This window comes from Anopheles gambiae, chromosome 3, assembly GCF_943734735.2.
Source record: "Anopheles gambiae chromosome 3, idAnoGambNW_F1_1, whole genome shotgun sequence".
Taxonomy (NCBI): Eukaryota; Metazoa; Arthropoda; class Insecta; order Diptera; family Culicidae; genus Anopheles; species Anopheles gambiae.
In genome coordinates this window covers 77361278-77367277 of record NC_064602.1, presented here as the reverse complement: position 1 = coordinate 77367277, position 6000 = coordinate 77361278, and the positions used below count along the sequence as shown (strand labels likewise).

At 47.5% G+C, this 6000-nt stretch overlaps 1 protein-coding gene across 2 annotated transcripts in view; it reads left to right on the top strand.

Moving 5' to 3' along the window:
• The first annotated feature begins 4787 nt into the window (after positions 1-4787).
• LOC1270698 (nyctalopin) overlaps positions 4788-6000 on the top strand; it is a 62593-nt gene continuing 61380 nt past the window's right edge. For both annotated transcript variants that reach the window (XM_061656701.1, XM_061656702.1), the window contains exon 1: positions 4788-5019. The gene's annotated coding sequence lies outside the window, so the exon portion shown is untranslated. The remainder of the gene's footprint in view (positions 5020-6000) is intronic.

Genomic DNA, 6000 nt, shown 5'->3' with positions numbered 1-6000 from the left:
CACGCGCGTTCACTCGCCAGCGCAAGAAAGTTTGAGGTTTGTGGAGCAGTTTGGCGAAGATAAGCTATAAAGTTGTACAGTCTGTGCGCTCGTTGATCTGGTGCGGTCTGTCTTATCTCCAACCAACGTGATGAACGTGTTTGGGACAGTTTTGGGACAGTGTGTTGCCTTCTTGGGCTAGAAAACACATTGCAACCCACACACAGTTTGTTCCTCTTTTCGTAGCTATTCGGCTTCGAAAACCACTTTCAAACACGGTCAACAATTATGGACTTTCCTGGGATATGTATTCCCGAGGCCACCACCATAATTGGGGAGGGAGCGCAGGGGGACAATATATCACAAAGCGTAACCATCACATAAATCCACCACCGGCGGGCTGGCCTTCTCATGTCGATGCACCCGATACGCCCCCGAGAGATGAATGGCCGTGTGGAGCGGTGGAGGAAAGCTCTCATAAACATAAGCCACGAAATTCATTTTATGATAGAAGAATGTCTTAACCCTTAAGGGACAGTGAAAAGATGCGTTCTCGATGTTGGATCATAAACGAATCTTGAATTGGCAACAAAAGTTCAATGATTGAATATTCCACATTAGCACTTTTTCGCATCTATTTTTACAAAATGTTGCATTTCAGACCCGTTTGATGCACCTCCAAGGGTTCGTGCATCATACTCGCCTAGATAAGAAGCGAACCTCATCCATGTTGCTGGCCCGCGGTAGCGCAGCTGCTTCCAGAAGTAGCTGCCACCGCTATGATTTAATCGGCTACGGTGGCTACGATCTGATCGATTTAATATTTCCCGAAGCTCCGAGGCCACCGTCCGCGATGCTACCGCCTTGGAAGGCCTTGAATTCACCGTAAGGAATTCGAAAGTCCGGAAGCTCCGATCAGGGTAGGAATGGGAAAGTGCATCTTTCTGGTAGGGCTCGCTAGCGATAAATAGACGCAGAACACCGAAGCCCTCGAGGCTCGTCACGATTCCCCGGGTTTTAGGTTCAAACATTCCATTATCACGATTATGCCGCTCAGTAAGCCTGTCCTGTTTGTGAGCGAAATGGGAGCAAACGGAACCTGATTGTACCTAGCAAGCAACGGGGAGCTTGGCTACAATTTCCGAGACCTTGCAAGATGATTGCGAAGACACACACAGATTGTATGTACATAAATAATGGTTTGTGGAACTTCCCCGGAACAGCTTCGTCATATTAATAAAACGAGTTCCATTAAAATGACCGCTTCCAGCTTGTTTCGGCAACTACTCGGTCGTAGTGACCTTAATAAGCCTGGGTCCAACATCTTGCCAACCCACACACGCGTAACACACGCGTTGGTTTAGAATGGTTCTCCCGGTGGACGCGCGCGCGTGCTTGTCTGTTGTAGTCTTCCATCCATTGGCGTTGGGACCTAACAGTACTCCAAAATTCCATAAGTCGCGTCTTATTGAAATCTTTAATAGGGACAGGGGCGCATGGATGATACGTGCACCTTCGCTGAAGCTCCCACCCACGAGTTGGCCTCACCTCAACAACCATTTTGTACTCTTAACAGCGCGAACGAAAGAACGCAGGAACATTCGTGTTCCGTTTCGTAGCCCACGTTTCCGTAGGAGTTGCGTGCCCGCGCGGGTTCCTGGAGGGGAACCGGGCGAATACAAATCCTCGACATAATGGTCATTGATATTGTAAAACGAAATCAGATAACGATGATGCATTGCTGGACAGGGCAAAGGTACGATCCCACCCAAGTTGGGGCTCTCGGGATTTGTTTCGTAAGGAAACCGTACGGAGGCGGGAATGGCACGGTGGCTAAAGAGATGCTTATCGGCCGGGGAATTATGCAGCCAAGACCCGAGAACGGAGAACCTGGTTATCGAGCTGTTGCTACCGTTTTGTGCTATGCGATTGAAAATGCGAGCGTATCGATGAGTCTATAAGCAGGAATACAACAATAGCCTTTTGGCGTGATCTCTCTTGCCGTGTGTGACCTCCGAGTGTGGCCTCTCTGCTGGGGGAAAGATTCTGAAGTATGCAAGCGCGCTAAAGCTTAACCATCCTTCCACCTGCTCGTTTGTGGCGCGAGTTCTTTTTTGTTTCCCCCCGTGGTTGTGCCAAATAAATCACTCCCGGGGCAAAACAGCAAGGGCGTTCTCGCGATGACATCAAACCATTACTTGTGCACGAAAGATCGCGATACACGGATCAGGAGGAGGTGGGTGAGAGGGGGGGGAGGGCGATGGAGCGCAAAGAAACCGGACCGAACAGGGCCCGACCGTTTTCACTTGCACCCGGAGGGGGCAATTCTGCGTGGCCCGATGAAAGGAAGATTTAATCTCTTCCACCGACCGAATGATAAAGCACATTTTGAGTCCCTGTTTTATCCCGCGGTACGGCACGTTGTACAGCATGTGTATGTGTGTGTGTGCGTTTGCATCCATGATGACAACGTATGATTAATGATTAGGTTCATATATTACAATTATGTAATCGAGCGATTCCCGTGATTTTAGGGCAAAAGATTACTTTTGTCGAAGGTCTTTACGGTCGCGGCGGGACCCTTATCGGATGGCTCCGATGGGGCGCAAGGGCAACAAGAGGTAATGATTCAACACTCACATACACATGCTTTAAGGCGTGTCTTATCAGCATTGCCGGAGTAATATATGATCAACCCAGCGGGATCATCAGCATCTCCGTCTCGGTGCTGATGTTTCGCTTTTCTTTGAGATTGTTTGAGGGAAAAAATGTAGAAAAATTGTTAAGATGGTTTGATACGTGTCAATAACGATTTATCGAAAGCAATTTTAAACTGATTGAAAAAAGCTTCTTATTCAAGATTTTTAAACTCTTTAAAATAATAAAAAATATATACATAAAACTGCTTTTAAGCTGTGTCAATTCAAACTCATTGCTCAATCATTTAATCCATTTTTAATTGCTCGCTCTCTCACATTAACCGCCGTAAACTCGATCGTTAAAATCCTGCTTGGCGCATCTTTTGCCAATCCCATCGGAAAGGAATGGGGAAATAAAATAGTTTTCATTTAATTTCGAAACAACTATAAAGGAGAGAAAAAAAGCGACGAACCACTCCGTGTCGTAATGTGCAACATTTCGCATCATTTGGCCATCATCTGTCTGTGATTGTAAATGGGTGCGCTTTTTACGATCAACCGCACCGTATTGCTGGTGGTAATAAACACAAGCACACACAGGGGTAATAAGATGAGCATCATCAGCTACATCCCCTATTCCCCCTCCATTCTACATACTCACGCCAAGCAACATGAAAAACCACTTGACAGACAAATTAACATAAAAATGCTGTCACTTAACCAGTTCGGACGCGGCGCGAAACCTGCGTTCATCATGACGTCTTGCACAGTGTATTTAGTAATACTAGCTAACGGGGTACACCGATATCATGCAAAGCAAAGCGGGGGTGTATGGAGGGGGGTGATGCTAATAAACCAGCCCGCAGATAACGATCGATCGTAAAAAATATGCTTTTGCCGCCGAAACGCGCTTGTGAAGGCCTGTTTTAATTGATTCTTTTTAATGCTGTGGTTTGCTTGTGCGTGGCTGTGTTTATTGAGGCGGCTAGTGAGAGCTTTTTTTCGGTGCGTAAACGAGCTTTCAAGTACATTGGGGGTACAGCTCTAGTGAAGTAATAGCACGCGGTTCAATAAACAAAACAAGAATAAAAAAGAGTTTTATTATGAGATGTACATAAAGCAAAAGGGGAGTAAATCAAATAAAGTGCCATCTAATGTGCAAAAGCTTCTCTCTGTCATCGAACGAGCCTCACCTCATGACGTCCCCGAGCTTGATGTGCATATTGCAGAACGTGTGCAAACATGCACCACTCAAGTGAACATCATTTCAACGATGCATTGAAGCGTGCATAAATAAGAAAAAGCGAATAAAAAACAAGTCATCCTTCCGCTCTTGCCTGCAATGAAAATTGGAAACCTCGTCCGAGCGATGCTGGCCATCCGTTGGAGAAAAAGAACATGACCAACATCAATCCCCCTGGTACAGCCGGGCACACAGTTATGAGTGCTATCATAAATAAATGACACACACAAGCATAAGCAGATCGTAATAACTATCCCGTTCCGTTTCGGACATGATAATAAATATTTAAACGTTTGCTATCGCTTCCTCCTGCTTGTCTTCTGCCTCGGCTCTATCTCACGCGCAGGGTGCACGCAGGGTCATTCGCAGACGCAGGCGGACTGATAGGGCCAGAAGTTCCAAAGTCAATGCCGCCATCCAATGTCCCTGTCCGGAGGTGTCCGCCATCAAGAATGGCTTCGGATGTCACACAACATTATCACATAACTTATGGTCGTCCCTTTGCGGGTTCCCTGATGTCTTGTTCCAGCAACCGTGGGCCGGGGCAGCACACCTTTTACACGCATCATAAATCAAATTATTTTATTCATTATTATGATTATCCCTTCTGGTCGGCGCGGGGTACGCAGGGCTAATAAGCCTCGTGTGGCGAAGTCATCCGGGCAGTGGCAAATCCAACGGTTCGTTACTAGGCTCTTTTTGTCAGTGTGTGTGTGCGTACATTGGGAGTTCTTTCTTTTCCCCGTTGGCGTGTGGCACGCTATCACGTCAAAGCAATCCGCACGCATACGCTCGGGGCTCGCTTGTACACTAGGAGGGATTGGGAATCGAACAGAAGTCTCGTTGCCGCTCGGTTCTAATCTTATTCAAACATTATCATATTTTATCACCTTTCACTCTCTACCCAGTCAGTGCCAGCGATGCCAGCCAGGTGGTAACGAACGGCTCTACTTGGCAGGGTGTTGGAATATTTACCCCACTATCAGACAGATCAGAGAACACCTGCTGCCAACTCGTGCCTCCAGAATGGATGATGCAGTGATCCAAGCAGCCGTAGATAAAACCCATCATTCTGTGGTTGTGGTGCACCGTTTGTTGTGAAAGTGAGGGAAAGAGAGTGCGTCCTAATGCTTTTTCAACAATCAGCTTTATCTGATGGTAAGCTTGGGGATGGAGCGGAATTTTTGTGTAATGACTTCGAGCCCCGGGATGGATGTACTACGGATAGGGGTTAGAAAATTGCGTAGGTGTAGTGTAGATGACGATCTATTTATGAGTGCGGTTTGTTGCGGGAACATCTCACCCGGGGAGATGTTGGAACATAATTCTTCTGGAGATGATAGCAGTGTTTGGAGGTTTTAGAGCTGGTCTGATTATGACACATGCTCGTGCTCGTGCTGGCCCGGCAATGCAGATGTTATTGAGAATTATGGCACTTTATTTCGTATCGGGTACTTGTCGTAGAGGACCTTGTTGAGGACCTGGCCACTTGGTTAACACTGAAGTTGAAATGCAGAGCAGAACTCCCTGCTCGATAAAACCGTCATAAATCGTTGGTCAATGCGTTGACGTGAAACAATGCCCAATAAATTGATTTTAATCCTGACACCGAAGGGTAAATGCACCCTTCGGTGGAGCATATGTTGTCCACTCGAACACTCCGCACTCAACAGAAGCGTTCAATTAATTAATTGGTTAATTTTCCGTTGATGAACACACTCGAAACGCTCCAAACGTTGCATTTTAGACACGCACACACACGCACGTGAGGTTCAGCCCTGATCCGTCAGCGTGGACCTAGGGCTGGGCTTATTTTAAGATCGGCTTGCTTGCTGTGACGTTGTTGTCGACGGTGGCGGCGGCTAACACGGTCCACGGGACAACGACGACGACGGCCGATTTATCGACATCACCGGGCCGCGATCTGCCATCTGTTGGTGCCGTACGTGTCGCTACGCTATTTTTGGGCGTAATACCCCCCAAACACCCATCGAACAAGACGCGGGTGACGCGGGTGACGCGTTGCGGCTATAAGGCGGGTGCATTGTAAGCGCAAATACCTCGCGCGCGCTGCAGCTGCGTGACAGAACACGGTACACGGCGTGCCCCCGGCGTGAAAGGTCATTTATTAGGCGTTTT